The sequence below is a fragment of the Artibeus jamaicensis genome, unplaced genomic scaffold (assembly GCF_021234435.1).
Source record: "Artibeus jamaicensis isolate MK-2021 breed Jamaican fruit bat unplaced genomic scaffold, CSHL_Jam_final contig_233, whole genome shotgun sequence".
NCBI lineage: Eukaryota > Metazoa > Chordata > Mammalia > Chiroptera > Phyllostomidae > Artibeus > Artibeus jamaicensis.
In genome coordinates, this window is record NW_026521486.1 from 57,003,684 (window position 1) to 57,021,778 (window position 18,095).

An 18,095-nucleotide genomic window follows, 5' to 3' on the forward strand; every position below is an offset into this window, starting at 1 on the left:
AATGAAATTTCAGCATATGTTTAAAAATCTGTTTTTTCATAGTAACACATAACTTCAAAAGGTGTGATTGAGATACTACATGTTTCAAAATGTGAGGCAGTTGAGTTAAACATTATATTTTATTTATCAAAGCTTTATAATATCTAATACTCTTAAAATACAGTGGGACTTTACAGTCGACAATAAGGTATAATTCGTGCGCTGCACGTGAAATATCATCATACTCGACTGCGATAAGATATCTAAACATTGAGGTGTGGGAATATAATCAGTTAGTATTACTACCCACTGAATTGTACTTAATAGGAAAGTGTTGATGGGAAAAACAAGAAATGCTCCATGGAAACATTTTCTATTTTATTGATTGGGGTGATATTGGCTAATAAAATTATATAGATTCAAGTGTACAATTCTGTAATACATTTTCTGGACTTATTACCGGAAGTCAGTCTCCTTCCCTTGCCTTCTATTTGACCCTCTTTAACCTTTACTAAATGCTCCATCGTGAACTGAATACTTTTATGGACAGATTAAGAGCATAGACCATCTATTTTTTTGACACTGTATTGTATATAAGTTGTAGTGTACCAAAACCAAGAGTCTAAGGCTAACAATTCAAACAAAGATAGGTTGCGCAAATCAGGTTTTCCTGTATCATTAGGCTGCTTTCACAAAAGTGGAACTACAGATCCAAGTTGGAAAGATACTAGGATTATGACCAATAACCCTATTGAAGATTATTAATTATTAAACAAACATGATATTGCTAGATGAACTATCAGGGTGAGAAAAATGTTTACATGGATATTTTGGCTCCTGAAAAGGACCATCTTTTGTAATTAAATCATTAATGATTTCAAAGAATTGGTTCTAATGTGCTCTTCATGTTATTAAAAGGCATCAGAATAATCTGAGATGGTTGAAGTGCCGTGATGCTTTAACTTTATTTCATTAGAGAATTAAACTTACTGTTTTTAAATCATACATTTTTTGTCCTATACATCCATCCCCTTTTTAGATTCCTGAAGTCTCTCCAACTCCTAGAAAACTGAAAATAAAAACAGCCACACAGTTTCTCAATTTTCCAGTACAACGTTTCTTTCAAATGTGCATAAGGTTACCAATAAAAACTCTCTACCTTCCTTTGACATTGACTTTTACCGTTTTGTAATCTTTACAATCTCTTGTAAGAGGAATTTTCTGATAGTCGAAAACAGGTATGTGGAGAGCAGTGTGTGCCAAGATTTGCAAACGTTCAGATGCTGAGTTCGCTGCCTCTGTGAAACAAGTGCCCCATGAGGTTCACACAATAGTACAAACAGTGACAAGAGTGAAGTTGCCAGGCATTCTTATATTTGCTATGGACTTCTGTTCTTGGTGTATCATGGATGGTATTGCTACTGTCGCAGAATTCCACCCTTGACTTGTTGCTGAAAAAGTGCCCTAATCAACATAAAGACTCCTGGGTAGCTGCCACTTGTGTTTTCTTGATTTGTACCTTGCTTATAAGATGTGGACTTACCCTGTGACTCAAGTTCCAGAGAGTCTAAAAAAGATGAGAGCTTGTTGGAGCCTGCTTATTGCCTTATTTTACACTCTGGCCTGGTTCTTGCTCCATTGCTTGACTCGGTTGAATCTTGGCATTGATTCTGGCCAGGATCTAGTGACTGTTCCTGGAAATGCCCTTTGGTTTTACTGGAAGGGGAAACTGCAAATAAAAGTCATGGGAACCTAACGTCGCCAAAAGCCAAGCTGACAAAGATAAGCATCAAGGAAAAGCAACAGCCTGATGTCTAAAGTGACTGGCTTGTAGCTTTACCACCCTGAGCCTGCAACCTTTAGACATAAATACATGGAGTAGGGATTTCATTGTACAGCATTTTGCTCGTCATATAACAGAATAATTGGAGGCACTTACTAATATATTTACTGAAGGTAGGAAGCATCCCATAGTACCTAAATAACATCATTTTATGGGAATTCTCTCTTTTGCTTCTGACACAGCATTTCATTGTTTACTTTGAACACAAAAAAGTTAGACAAAAAATTATTTGTCATGCAATTCAGATATCCTGGTAGACCACTAAGAGTGTCTAAATTTACATTTATCCTCTATAAGCAAGCTCTTAGCTATACCTGAATTTATCTTAAATTTTGATAGTTATTTTAGTTTCTAATGGAAAAAATGTTAGTTTTTTTACAAATACAAATAAAATTCCCATTGAAGTTATATTACTTCACTTTTATTTTGTAAAAATAACCCTGTCATCTTCTTGAGACCACCTGATTCTATTCCTTAGTTATTCAATTCAATTGTTTCAAGTCAGCTGTCTGTAAGGGCAAAAAAGAAATAATGTTAAATAGAATGAGATAGGGAAACTGAGTAACTTTTATTCTGGAGAAAAGTATTGTCCAAGGAAATGAACGGCATTTCAGCATTTATAGAATAAGCTCATATTATGAGGAAAACTAAAGTACATATAATGTATTCCCATGGTTCCCCCAACATTTATTATTTAAAAGATACCTAGAGCTCATTTTCACTGTTACGCTTAATAATATATTTTCCATCATCATTACCCAGTTAAAAGACATATTTTGTCTGATAATTTACTTAAATTGGTGAGGTTTTAGAGATTTTAGTTATCTGTTGTAGAATAAATGCATTCTTTAGAGAGATGGCTGGATTAGTCTGTGTTTTTCTAATGTATGATATTTTGAGTTAATATGTAGTGTATGGATGAAATTACTTTTCTAATATTTTTAGCTCCGTTTCTCCACAAAGTATGGAATAAAAAAATAATCTGCATATATAATGTCTCTATCCTTTAAGTGTTTAGTCATGTGAATATGTTATTTAAATTAGTGCACATTCATTAGATTTATAAAGGCAAAATGGTTTCTTATTAAATATATGTATACTTCTCATCCATCATTATTAATATAGTCATAAAATTCTACTTGGCTTTGGACAGGCACTAGCCTCTAATCTATAGTTATTCAAGTGATGCCTAAGTTCAAAATTTCTCAAACTTATTTAATTACAGACGCCATTTTTGAAAATAATTTTAAAGCACAAAAATGTTATGAAACACCATTTAGGAAACACAGCCTTGAGGAAAGACCTTTGTGTGTAAGACAAAATAGAGTTTCGAAAGTATTATTTATAGAGCCTTGAATGTGCCTGGAGAGTAACTAAATTTGGATTACATTTGCGGGGTTGTAAATGTACGACATTCTCAGGTATTCAGAGTAGGTAGCCACTGCCACCATTTTCATGATGAAATGACAAATACTGAGCTCATATGGGGTAATAACATTTGAATATTGATTCAACAGTAATAGAAAGGAAAATGCCAAATGGAATTATTAAAGTGAAGAAGTAATTGTTGAGACCTGGGATCTGGCCTGAAAGACTCAAAACTCTTTAAATACTAGGGACTACTTGAACACTTCCCTTGTGAAGTCACTGTGATTATTTTGTCAATTATTAATATTATTTATATGCTTCTCTGATTATCAGACTTCATGACTGCAAAGATTTTCTTAAACACACAACTCTGCATCTCTAAATCACCTTTTCTCACCATATTCTAAAGCTTTATTTTATATACGTCATGCTTAAACACCTACTAAACTACCTGGCTTACCAATCTAAATTTGGCATCTAAAATATAGACGCTTAATATTTTTTTTTGCTAATTATGTTTCCACATAATCTCATTCCAGTCTTTCTAGCATGACTGAGACCGATGAAATTAAAAATATTGTTGTACTCAATAATGGGACTAAAAGTGATTGAAAGTCACCTTCATTCAGGAAGTACAAGAACAGGTTCCCTGAATTCTGACTAGTGTTTACAAGTCTACTAAAACAGCACAGTGGACTTTTCCTTTTACACTTCCTACACATTCTGAGGAAATGAACATAAAGACTATGCAAAGCTAATTTCTTTCAAGTAGAATGCTCTCTTTCAATTCCAAAATGCATTGCTATTAGCAGTCTTCATTGTTCAGTACACACTCTCATTGTGTGTGATCTTACCTTCCTAATTGCATTTTTGGTAATAACATACACGCAGGTATTAAGGTCAAGCACTTCCTAAGAGAAATGCTTGTGACTTTTGATAGGTGACACTGTCATCTCCTTCTCCTTGCTCACAACTCACTTTTTTCTTAATTTTGTGGGAAACACCTATCTACAGTGAAATTTTAGTTTACAAAGGATATGTCAGTAGTAGAAATGGTGTTTTACTAGGAAGTTGGCTATGCTTTCTATGTAGAATTTTATGCTGCTAAATTTTTCTGATTTTTCTTTCCTTATATTCTCCTATTTATAACACCTGATTATAAACAACTATTCAGTGGATCCATTTCGTTTCTTACCTACCCTAAAGTACTGAACCTTCTTCCAGCGACTTCTCAATTTGTTGTGAAGATTTTAAATCAAATACTTCCTGTTGAAATGGACATTTAACCTTTACCAAATCTGATTTACAAGGTATACCCTTTTCTTTTTCAGATTTGTAGGATGCAAACAAAGGAAAATTTAATTTCTAGACTTGCAGGCTTAGTGTCATGGATTTTACACTATATGTCTGTATCAATGTAATCATGCAGTCAAAAGAACTTAGAGGTAGTTTCGCCCAGTATTTCATTCAGTGTTAATCTTACTGAATCCATGAAAAAGTGATTGTCCAGCTTCAGTTAAAAGGTTTGCAGGCATACAGTAAACTTACCATCTGCAAGCAGCTTGTATTTTTCTTAGCTCGTATTTTCTCATTTGTTAGTAAATGTATCTTAGTATTAGCCTGAGAGGGAAACTCTCTGTGAATTGTCTTCTTTACATTTTTATTAAATTGCGAATTGGCAGCATTCATACCAGAAAGGCAGGTCTTTCGTTCCCTGTGGACAGATTCTGAGGACTCTATTCTTATCCACGGCTCTAGAGAAGGTAACCTTGTCTGTATCACATGACATGGGCTGAGCAGATCAGAAGTGGTGGGCACTGAAGTTATATGATATTGTTAACTCTGAGCTGGTGGCTACACTAACATGTGCAAATGGATGCAGCTGCCAGGCTAAGGGAAGAGTGAAGCATATGCTCAAAACCAGCAATTATAATGATGTTCTTACAATGACTTGTGTTATTGAGTGCCCGTTGTCTCAGGCAGTATTCTAAACACTTTACATGTGTTATCTTGTTTAATCCACATACACAAGGTAAGTACCATTATTTCTACCTTACAGAAATGAGAACTAAGGCTCTGAGATATTAAGTGACTCACCCAAGTTCGCAAAGTTAGTAAGTAATAATACTGAAAGTAGCCACCCAGATTTCACACTGTAACACTTAAATAATACTCAACATTTGAAATGTTCAGGACCCTACAGAGACAGGGCAGCTGCCTAATGCCTTACCTCTGCAGTTAAGTCCTATGTTGGTACATTGGTACTGTTCTTTTCCTCCCCTTTCCTTAAGCCATGTTGAATGGTTTTTGATTTTTTGCAACTATAGACCCCTACTTATGAAAAAGTTTTCATTACTCATGCTATAGATTAATTGTTGGCATTTTATGTGCAAAGTAAAACAGATCAACTGGAAATTATCTATATACAAACCCTTTTCTCTGAAAAAGTACAAGTGATTATTGAATTTGTAAAGTGCTGTGTTTATGAACTACTGTATATGAAGGCAGCACAACATGGTCTGCATGAGAGAATATTAAGGACGCATGCATCAGGCAACTGGTCCTGCCTGTGCGTGTGGAACACAGTTTTTGGCATGTGATGCTCACAAAATGATGACGTTTCTCTTGACATTTTTATTAGCCTGGAAACTCAGTGACTAAGGCCCTTCTAATCATTTTCTGTTCTTGGTTTTGCAAAAAAAAAAAAAAAGACAAAACAAATAAACAAACACCCCCCCCTCCGGCATCTGTACTTTTACCCCTGTGACCGCATGAGAGAACTAGGGATGTGTGTTTCCTCTTTGGAAGGAATAGGGAGCAGGAAGTTCTAGGAAGTAGGAGGCGCACAACTGCGAGGAAGAGAAATCAAATGCACAATAGGATATATCTCCAAGGGCAACCATATGGAGTTATTCATCAGAAGCATAAAATTAGGCCAGAAAGTTCACCACCCCCCAAAACGAGGAGAGATATTTAGTTTTTATCATTTACAGGGTTACTTTTTTCTGCATTTCTTCTTCTTTTTTTATTGTTGTTCAAGCACGGTTATCTCCATTTTCCCACCACCACTTCCCCCTGCCCTGACCCTTACCTCCCACCCTCAATTCTTTCCCCTGTTTGGTTTGTCCATGGGTCCTTTATACAAGGTCCTTGATGACCCGTTCCCTTCTTTCCCCTGTTATCCCCCCCACCCTGCTGTGGGGTTACTGTTCGTTTGTTCTTTATTTCAATGTCTCTGGTTATATTTTGCTTGCTTGTTTGTTTTACTTTGTAAAAAGTTGCTCTTCACACCAGAATCTGTGTCTGCTTTATTTATCTGTGTAAAGTTGTGCTTATAAAACCAGCCCAAATACAATGTGGTTTGGTAGGCCATTCTGAATAGAGGCAGTGTCTGGGAAGTAGTGAGGCTAAGCTGGAACAGGGTTCCCCATACTGATAATCAGAAGGATTAATTTTTAGCAGTGTTCCCCAACAACAAATCTGACTCAAGACTTGGTGTGTGCTGATTGACCTATGGGTCTCCACTGTTGTTCTGTCAAATCTAGATCCTTTTTAAAAAATATATTTATTTTCAGAGAGAGGGTAAAGGAGGGGAAAAGAGAGGGAAAGAAACATGATGTGAGAGAGAAACAACAATTGGCTGCCTCTTATACACCCCCAAATGAGGACCTGGCCCATAACCCAGGCTTGTGCTCTGACTGGGGATTGAACTGGTGACCTTTCAGTCTGCAGGCCAGCGCCCAAGCCACTGAGACACACCAGCCAGGGCAGCCCCTTGTTTTCTTGTAATAGAAGTTACATGCCTGTATTCATGAGCTTGACTTTCCCAGTCCCATTTTCTTCTGTTATTAGGGGTATCTTATGCTTGGTTCCACATACTATTTAAAACAATATTTTGTTTATTTTATTTTTAGAGAAAGGTGGAAAGAGGGAGAAGGACGAGGAGACAAACATCAATGTGTGAGAAACATCAGTTGGTTGCCTCTCTCACATCCCTAATCCGGGACCTGCACACAACCCAGGTACATGCCCTGACTAGGAATCAAACTGGCAACATTTCGAGCTCCACAGGACTCTGTTCAACCAACTGAGCCACACCGATTATTGGTTGTGGAAATCTCTGGCTCCCCAGTCCTCTGAGGACTGGGGTACTGCAGTGTTCTTTACTGTCTCTTCTGGGGAAAAGAATCCTTGAACCTCAGCCTACAAGCTAAATCCTACTATCCGTACAGTGGATTGGGTTAGAATTCTGATTTGTGGTATAGAGTTTTACTAACTACTAGTGATTGTCATACATACTAAGATATTTAATCTGACTTGAATGTCCCACTCTTTGTGCAGCTAACACTATTTACCTTGTACTAGAATTGCCAAGGTATTGATTATTCCCCTCTCATTCTCAGATTACAAGGACGATGAGAGGTGAAATCACCTGGTAATCTCCTGGAGTCCATGCAGAGTATTCCCCATTGCATATTTCTTTCTGGCAGACTGAGTCTACTTCTAGAACCATTGGCCTATATTCACACTGCCCAAATCACCACATGTGAATCTTTGGTATTTTATGATACTAATTTATAGTTTAAATTATTTTGAGGCTGTGTAATAACATTACTTTTTTATAATATGCCAGAATAAATGGTCAAAACCCCTTTAATGCCTCTCTTACACTTCTGGTTAAAACTAAGACAGTGTAAGTTAGATCATTTGTTAATGCAATGTAGATGTAGTGTTGTTTCAAATGTTAAGGTACATAAACAAGTTTATTTTTAAATATGAAAACTTATTTTTATGTGGAAGCTAAGAAGGTGAGTTTTTTTTTCCTGCCCATGCTTGTTCCGGAAAAAAAGAGGATGGTGCAGAGTAATAACCACCAATTCGGGGATGCAACTTTGCTTTGCTTTGAGGAAATTACACATTTCAATTATATTTTCAGTATTTCCTCATATGTTTATTACTTTGTGTGCTTTTCCTGCCCTACACTCACACACACCCTCCCCTCCAATCACACGCACCCCTCTGTGTTTTCTGATTCTTCCGAAGTAAATACAAAATTAATGCCTTTGTCAATTCTACACTCAGTGAACAGTGTCCATAAGTATACTATGTTTTTCCCAAGTACTCTATTGTGTGCTCAAAATGAGTTAAAGATAAATTGTTAGGTGAACCAGAAAACTATCTTTTAATGAAGGATAAGCTAACGTTAGAAGTATTTATTTAATTACATGTTCAAACATTGTTATCAAGCTACTTATATGTTGCTGGGTGGCTGCCTAAAGCAATGTAATCCTCCTTCCACGCTGAAAAATAGGTTGTTACTCTTCTCTTATTCTTGCTGATTTAAAATAGAACAAGGGTATGTATAAAAATAAGTCATACTGTAATTATCTTTTTCTGTCATCAAATGGAATGAAATGCCTGTCTTTAGTCCATTTTTTGTGTGATTATCTTTTTATTGCTCACACAGATTATTGATATGTCTCATATATTATGTATATGCATATGAAAAGTGCTATCCTTCAGATGAAGGCTCTTCTGTTTGTTTTCTATGTAGTATCTTTTGATAAATGGTTCTGAGTTTTAATAACTGAGATTATCAGTTATTTCCATTCTTTTGCTTGTTTACCTTGTTATTTCTTGCTTAATACATCCTCCTCAACTCCCAGCTCATAAAATTGCTATCTTAAATGTCTCTGAGCACTGTCTAATAGAATTTTCTACACTGATTCGAACATCATTATCTGGCACTGTCCGATGACAGGGACTGGCCAGATGTCTCTATTGAGCACTTGAAATTTCAAGTGTGACTGGGGAGCTAAATTTTTGAACTCAATTTTAATTAAGTTTCAATGTAAATAGCTTCATGTGGTTATTGACTATTGGATTGGATAGCTCAGCTACAGCTTCCTTCTGTGGTGATTGGTGATTCATTTGGTAATAATTTTCTGTGTGGTGTGGTATTTAGCTGTACCGATGAGCAGTGGCCAGGGAGCAACAGCTTTTCCCTAGTGATGATACCACTAGCTTTGAAATAAAGAAAAAATGGTGTGTGTCTCTGTGTTTTTTGGCTTTTTTTCCTGTTCCTTAGTGAGTGAATCTGCCCTGTCACTAACACCTCTCACTGTCTGACACCATAGCTTTTAAGCTCTTTGTCCCCCACGTCCCTTTCCCACAGCTAATCACTCTTGGACATTTTTGTATTTATTATTTATTTGCTTTTTTGAGGGTGGGGGGTTGTTTGGTTTCAACAATAAGTTTTATATGGACAATTTTTAAAAATGTTTAGTTACTGTAATTCTCATGATCTCTTGGTTTTAATCACATTTTAATTCCCTTCTATTTAAAGCATATTCAATTTATATTTTCCGATTGCTCCTTTTGCTATGTAATGTCTTTATCAATCTGATTCTACTCTCTGTAGTTCCTCCTGGCTCTCGATTCATATTGCCTTACACAGGAGCATAGCCTGGATCTTTATCACATGGGAATTATTTGAACCTTGGGCTAAATTAGATGAACTAGTTGAGAGAGTTTACATTTCCTTCTTCCAAGGCCTGGGTCATTCACCAACACCACAAACTGTTTTAGATGTCTGAACCACCTTGATAGTACACAATTTGGCTGTAAAACCATGTGGGGGATCACTTGGTCTTGAGTCTTCATGTTGTATTTTCTGTTCCCCATCACTGGTGCCCAGTTTAGGGACAGACTAGTTTCTCTGCAACCACCAGCAGTCTGTAGTGTGATGCCTGCGATGTTTCTGGTACAATGACAATGCAGTTTAATCGAGTCACAGGAGGGCATATGATCTTGTAGACTTTCCATCTCCGGCTGGTCTTGGGCCTTGTGATCTACTGCAAACACCCTTTGGGCTGTGAACCATCAAGTTCAAGTCCACTAAATACATCAAATGTTCTGAGAGGACACCTGAATAAAGTGCTCCCCTTAACCACCTGACTTCTGCTTTCAGTTGGTTTTACTCTCTGGACATTCCTTTCTATTTACTTTTTTATATTTTGTGTACAATTTTTAGTTGTTCCTGGTGGAGGGGTTTTTGTACTGCCAGGGGCAAGGACTTGCACAAATCAACTCAAGTAACAAGTTCAGTGATTGGAAATTCAGGGGATTTTCTCGGACCCTGATTTCAGGAAGTGTAGTCAGCTCTTGCTGAAATGGTATTCCAGGGCTGGTTTTCCCCAGGGCCTACCAGTTTTCCATTTTGTTGCAGGGCTAAATGACCTTTCACCTCTAGTGTCCAACACCATCCAACTGACTCAGTCTATCAATGTGTACTTCAAATTCTTGAGATACAAAATAAAATTGTCTTAGCCTCAACTAAAAATGGTATTAAGGTGGTACAAAAGATTTAGGACAGTATCAGTAATGGTCGGAGCCCAAGTACTTCTGCTGAATTGTCTGGATTTGAATCTAAGCTCCAAACCTTGCTGGCATGTTATGTCTTGGAAAATTTCTTTAGGATTCTGTGGCTTAGTTTCTTCATCTGTAAATGGGAATGATAACAGTAGTACTACATCATAGTTGTGATGAGCAGTAAATAAGTTATTACATGTGGAGAGGACAAAGTAAGAGTAGTGCCTTGGATATAGTGACTAGTCAATAAATATTAGTTATTTCTTTCCCCTTAATGGATAGAAGCCCTGATCTAATTGGCATGACCTAGGGTTAGGGCAATGTGGTACAAACATGTTTTCCTGGGCATGTTTCTTCATAACCAATGACATACAAATTGAAAGAAAGAACGTGGTAGCAAATATGACTATGTAAAGTGGTGAAATAGAAATGAAACAACTTCTTAATTTGCTGAGACATTTAATATGATGTTTTTATGTAAAATATGCTTGAGTAATAGAAATGTTACCTAAAGAGACAGATTTTTTAAAAAATCCCATTGACCGATGTATATTATGTGTAACATTTCACACCTGAAAATTTTCCTATTTCAATTTATCCTGCATTTATTTGACAGCCTATTGTGTGTGAAACCTTGTATTAGGTGGGCAGATCATTAAGAGGTAAAAGCAGAGTATATTAGTAGGTACCATTATAGATTATAAAAGTAGAATCATGAGCATTTTACAAAAAAGTCTAATTTTTTACCTAAATAACTCTAGGAAAACCTTACACATTTCAAGCACTAGTTTTCTCCGTACTCCTGGTAAGTGCCAGAAGGTTCTATTTTTAGTTTTTGTTCTTTCCTTTCTAAGGGAAGGACCATGTGACTTCAAGGTAAAGGTCAGGACTTACCTAACTCCCACAAAGTTGTACATCCAGTTATGCTCTCAGTTATTTCCAAGTCCTGTGTAACTTAAAAAGAAGTAAATAAAAGTAACAATGCTTGAAATTTGTACAGTCTTTTACAGTGAACCCAGTGAGTTCATTGATTCATCTCATCAGTTCAGCAGTGTGGACCAATGCAATACATTCTACAGATGCACCTAATGAGGCTCAGGGGCTTTAAGTGACTCACTCACAGTCACATAAATACGAAGCAGGGCCAGACTCAAACAGAGGAGCCCTGACTTCAGGTTCTGGGTTCTCCTCATTGCTTGCCAGCCACCAATCCTGTCACAGAAATGAATATACTATTAGTCAATGTGTTAGAATACACTCTTGAACAGAGGAATTCTAAAATACAATCTTCTACTTTTTTTTCTTTGATTATTTTGCCTCTGTACTTTCAGTCTTATAGGGTGTGATATCTTGGTGAAGTTGAGTGACAAGGAAATAAAGTTTTGTGTGGTGAAAACAAAAAGGTAACCGGCACAGTTCTAACTTCTTTGCCACTGAGTAAAATCAATGTAAACTTTCCGTCTGAATGTGTATCATGTAGGAGTTCAAGTGTACCATTCATTAAGAGACCTTGTTCTTCAAGCATTTATAAATATTATTTAATATAGCTTTTTTCCTACTCTCAGGAACATGGAGAGAAGTTGTTAAAAGTACTCGACCTTTAAATGCAGAGTGTATAAATTAATTCACGTTATTACTTCAGCTTCACAGCTGAGTAGTCTTGTAAATAAAACCTTCCCTCCTTAGAAATGAAGCCAGTCTTGCAGTTCCCCATCAGTCTCCTATCACTTACACCAGGCTCTGCTTCATACATTGACCTGGAACCCAAGAGAGTTTACACACAGTCGGTGAATTAAACCATAAGTAATTTCCTGTGGCATTATGTGTCAACCTTAGTGATGAAAAAGTCCATTAATTGCTTTTGCATTTAATTAGAACAATTTAAATAAATTTCCTTTAGAAAGATATGAAATTTGATAGACCACTATTTTAAGATTTCTTGTGCTGTGTAAAGTATATATTCATTTCTTACATAAACTGTTATTATACAATTATATACATATGTGTCTATACCAATCTTTTGATTTGTAGTTATTCATCATCCTATGTATGATGTTTGCCATTAATTTTGTTATAGAAGAGCAGCCTCCTGAGGACAGATTTTTTACTTTTAAGAAAGGGCATATTTTGCTCATAAAGTTTCAGAGGATGTAAGATTAATTATGAGGACTTCCTCTGGAAAATCTGTCATCTTTACTCAGTTCCCATTCTTTTTTATACATTTGATGATCTTCGTGCTTTCGTCTGCTCCACAGACTCCTCCTTTTCTGTCACCTCACACTACTTCTGACACCCCATGTTCTCTCCTCGACTCTTTTCTCAGTGCCACATCTGCCTTCAGAGTTTCCATTCAGCCCTTCCATGCTGACGGTTTCCCTGTCTACAGCTCTTGCCCTAACTGGTCTCCTTTGCCGCAGTCTTGCATGGCCACTGCCCATGCGACACTCTTCCAGTCACAGTGTGCCCATGTTACAGGTCCACCAAGATCCACCCCATCCTTCCAGCTGGAAACACCAGGCCCATTTTTGACTTTTCTTACCAACTATGCAATACATCCACATTTTCACCAAACCCTTAAGACTCAAGATATATCCTGGAATCCAACGTCTTTGTTTGTTTGTGTGTTTGTTTGTTTCCCTGGCCATGGTTTAGAGTCTCACACCCGAATGATTCTGCAGCTTCTCTCTGTTCACTTAGGTAATTCTCCAAGTCGCCCTTAAAGCACTTTTACTGAAAAACGAATCCAGTCATATCCTGTCTGTGCTTAAAAACCTACATTGATCTCCCTTCACTGTTGTAATCCTTAGCTTTCCTTTGCTGTCAAGCACCATCCTATGTTTCCAATCTTGGTTTTTCCCCTTCTGATCCTGCACTGACTCAGGGTCATCATGTGCTAAAGCTCCGCCAAGAATTGTTTCTTTGTATCTGAGATGACCTATCAAACCTTTTCCTCTTCACTTCCTGTCTTTCATAACTCAGTTCACTGTCACTTTCTCTAGGAAATGATGCCAGCGTCCTATAGGAAGAATTATGGCTTTTGTTAGAACTGAATCCACCTCTGTTGTTGCTGTTAGCACATTTGACCATGACGATATGTTTATATATCTGTCTTTTGTGCTGTATAGTAAGAGGAAAACACATCATGTTCTTGGTCTGTGTGCCTCCAACTACAAACATTTACTTCTCACAGTTTGGGAGAGTGGGAAGTTCAAGATCCAGGTGCTGGCTAATTTGGTTCTTGATGAGAGCCCCTCTTCCTTGCTTGTAGATGGTCACCTTCTTTCTGTGTCTTCACAGGATTGGGGGGGGGCATGTGAGAGCTACAGAGCAAGAGATAAAGTTCTCTGGTCTCTTAGAAGGGCACTGATTCCATCATGAGAATCCCATCCCCCTGTGTCCTTATTTAAACCCACGTCCTAATATCGTCACACTGGGCATTAGAGCTTCTTGTGAATTTTAAGGCTCCACAAACATTTCGGCCCCAAACATATTTTATCTAATTGTATCTATTTGTCTCCTTTTCTGCTATATACAATGGTAGACTAGTATTTGGAGAACTAAGTTTTCTCAAATAATAATAATCAAAACTTTTGTATCTGAAAGCTATTTATCTAACTCTTAAGATGATATGCTCTTCTCATATTTGTTTAAAATAGTATATTATGGCCAGTATGCATGTTGTACATTAAACTACAAAAATAATGAACTCATAAGTAATAAAATGAAAGAAAATAATTTTTTATTAAATTATTTATTTATTTATTTTTTAGACAGAGGGGAAAAGTAGGGAGAAGAGAGAGAGAAATACCAAGGTGTGGTTGCCTCCTGTGCACCCCCTACTGGGGACCTAGCCTGCAATCCAGGCATATGCCCTGACTGGGAATCAAACTGGCAACCCTTTGGTTCACAGGCAGGTGTTCAGTCCACTGAGCCACACCAGCCAGGTCAAAGATAAAATTTTAACAGCAACTTTTAAGTGGAAGTGATTGACAATATATATGTTATTGCTATAAAAACTTACTGCTACAAAGTGTTTAAGAATGTGTACCTATGTAGAGTTTCTTAAGCTTCGTATTTATTTCATCCCCTGAATATGCTGTATGCCTTTCTGTAGCCCAACTTTTGATTTCTTGACTTTATATATATATAGTCTGCACCTATTGATATATGGGCTGTCCTTCAAAGGCAGCTCAGACTTCATCTTTTTTAATACTGCCAATCCTGATAACCTCAGCTAGAATAATCTATTGCTCTTTTTGAATTTTCATAGCACTCACTGAATTAATAATTCTTTTGGAACTCTTATGTTATTTTGATTTTTAAATATTTTATGTATTACATATACACTTTTTGAAGAAAAATGTATTTACACCTTTTTCTGCTGTATAATAGTCACTAAAGGGCCACATACATGGAAGGTCCGAATCATCGATTGTTGGCACAAGGAGCGAAGGAGTGAGAACTGGGTTAGCACTGATTGAATGGCGGGACCTCCGACTCCTCCTGCTGTTTGTACACCGCTGAAAGTCCAGAGCCACGATGGCTTCCTGTTGTGGTTGCTTTCCTCAATGTGGTGCATTTCTTCTTCCGGAAGCTCATTGTCCTTGATTGACCTTGAGCACTATTATATATAGCTTAAAGTCAAGTTGCATATATTAGTCCACTAGAGGAACACTCTGAAAATATGGGCATATTTTCTGCCTTTCCTAGGTTAAATGTAATCTGTAATGTTTTGTGGAGAGTAGTAGTTTTACATAGTTGGATGATCATGCTTTAAGAAACACTGTATACCAATGGTATGAATGTTGGCAACTTGCTAAACCTGAGGCCATCTCTTCATCTGCAAAAAGTAAGGGGTGAAACTTCTCTTAGCAGGGATGAAGGAAAGATGGAAATTACTTGGCGCATACTGGGTACTCAGAATAAATCAGCTCCCTTCTCCTAACTAATGGCTATGGACCAAACAATTAAAATTATTCATACTTATCACAGAGTCAAACAGCTTCCTGAGAAAACCTAACAGTGTGTGCATGAGTGTGTAATGCATTCATATGCATTTAAGTTTCAGTAGAGTTATTTCCTCCCAGTAACTGTCTCCTAATAAACTTGAAAGATTCGTTTTTATCTTCCCAGGTACTAGGTAAAGGTTAACCTGATTCTCTGATAAGGTGAAAAGATTAAAATCAGTAATTTTATGGTATCCATCGGGGGAAAGCCTTCAGTTTCCTTCAAGTCACATATTAGAAATGTAAAATATAATGCATTAGTTTCAAGGAAAATTAGCTGGAAAATTTGACTGCGTATGTATTGTATTCTTTTTCAAAAGAAGGTATTTGTAGCCAGATATTAATGACTTAGACTGTCTTAGTTTATTCTTGGTTAAAAGTCAAAATTAGAAATGTTTCAGAATAGTTTTAAGGTCGAAGGTGAGGTAGAGATTAATGGAAATGTGCTTTTAAACTGCGTTTATTTAGCTTCCTGAAGAGTTTGACATATTACCAGGCTAGTTCTTCAACCGTTGTTAGGAATTAGATTTATTTTCTTCTTGATTTTAGGCTCCTAACTTCTTGAATTTGGTCTCAAAGACATGAGCTCCTCTGTGGTTAGAATAGGCCATTGGGAAGAAAATACATTCCATTTTGTGCTTTTATTTGTAGCAAAATGTCAAGTCAGTTACCTAACAAAAATAAACCTTGAGAATTTTGGGAGCCCTGGCTGGGTAGCTCAGTTGGTTACAGCATCATCCTGATATGGCAGGGTTACAAGTTTGATCTCCGGTCAGGGCACATGTAAGACTCAACCAACGAATCTATAAAAAAGTAGAACAACAAATTCTTTCTCTCTCTCTCTCTCTCTCCCTTTCCCTCTGTGCCTCTCTTTCTTTAAAATCAATAAATTTTAGAAAAAAGAATTCTAGGATATCAAACTTGAAATAGATGGAAATATCCACCAGGAAAAGAAAATTGGTACTGGTTTAACAAGGCTTAATAATGGGGTGTAAAATTTAGATTCAGACAGTCAGCAGGAAATATTACGGCTCATGCTGTCTGTTACTAATGTTATGTATACCTGCTTCGTTGATCCATTTAAAACATCTGAGTACTTTACATGTTAAAGTCAGTATTCCACACTGAGGTGGCTATGAAAGTAAAGATAAAGAAAATGTGGTCCATGGCTGTAAGGAGTTACATTAGTAACTGAAGTTACATTAGTATGTGTGTATTTGTGTACATGCTTGTGTTGGAGGGAGTAGGGATGGGGAGAGATAAATAAGTAAATGACTTGTGTAATAAGGACCATATGGGAAAGAAAGAAGTCTGAGAAGGAAGAGGTCACATTTTGACAGGAAGATGTTAACTGGAAGGTACCTTTGCACCTGGACCGTAAGGGTGGACGGAATGAGTGAGTGACACAGCCACAGAGGGAAGACGGGCTTGAGCACAAACGCTGGGAAGTAAAGGTCAGATTAATTTAACCTCATGGCAGGTTATGTGAATAGGAATAGAGTAGATTTGACCTATATGCTAGGATTTGGTATAATTTCACTTTGAGGAACATATAACATATGTGTGATATTAAATTTGTAACTTTAAGTAAAAAAGGGAGGGAATCAAATGTTTCTAACCTAGGTCTTCAGGTTTTTTAAAAGATTTTTTAAGACAGTCTGGGTTTCCCAATGTCAGCGTTCCTGACACCTTGAACTGGATAATTCCTTTTGTGGGGAATGTTCGCTGCATCCCTGCCTCCACCCAGGCCTGGGACCAGGGTGAGGCCAGGGAGACAGCTAGGGCACAGCGTTTCAGGGGGCGCTCATTTTCTGGACCATGCGAATTTTAATCTTGCACTGGCATGACTGGAAGGGTGAGTGAGTGTTGCCCTGAGTTAAGAGCCTTAAGCGGCTACCCTGATTCCCCATAAGCCAGGTGCTGCCTTCATTCACCTGAAGTTAGTAACACCCTCCCACTTTTGAGAGGAAAATAAATCTCCAAACAATTCCAACTATCCCCTGGGGTGCAACCTCTGCAAAGCCATTTTAAGAGCCACTGCAGTCTAACTAGAATAACTCAGCGTATTTTTTTTATTTGTAAAATGCCAGGAGGAGCAGCCTTCAGTGTAACCTTTTTTGTACCCAAAGTAGCAACTATGTACAGGTGTACTTTGGGATCTATTTTATATGCACTCAAGGTAGTAACTAAATACAGGTATATTGGGGGCAGCATCTGTGGGGTTGATACACACTTGGGGAGTAAGAGTGTGAAGAGAGAGCTGTGGGAAGAAACTGTTGTAATTAATTGGCTGATGGGCATTAGGAGGAGACAAGGATTTGTATAAAGGTCCCCCAAAGGCGATGAATCCCTTCTGCTGTTAATGATACACCTGACTTGTAGGCCGTTTCTGCGTGGGAGAATCATAATTGCGCAGCCAATCTTGGGATGGACATGACATGACTTCCAGATGCATTATCCTGGTTCTTGCACGAATGCTCAAAAGCTACAATGCCCTTGCACTTTATTTTCCTTTTACAAAACTAGGC

At 37.4% G+C, this 18,095-nt stretch overlaps 1 protein-coding gene across 6 annotated transcripts in view; it reads left to right on the top strand.

Moving 5' to 3' along the window:
• Positions 1 to 18,095, top strand: part of SLC16A7 (solute carrier family 16 member 7) — a 155,120-nt gene that overhangs the window by 15,929 nt on the left and 121,096 nt on the right. For 5 of the 6 annotated variants that reach the window (XM_053661916.1, XM_053661919.1, XM_053661918.1 and 2 more), the window contains exon 2: positions 7,105 to 7,212. The exons of the other annotated variant lie outside the window; for it this stretch is intronic. The gene's annotated coding sequence lies outside the window, so the exon portion shown is untranslated. The remainder of the gene's footprint in view (positions 1 to 7,104; positions 7,213 to 18,095) is intronic. 6 annotated transcript variants of the gene reach the window in all.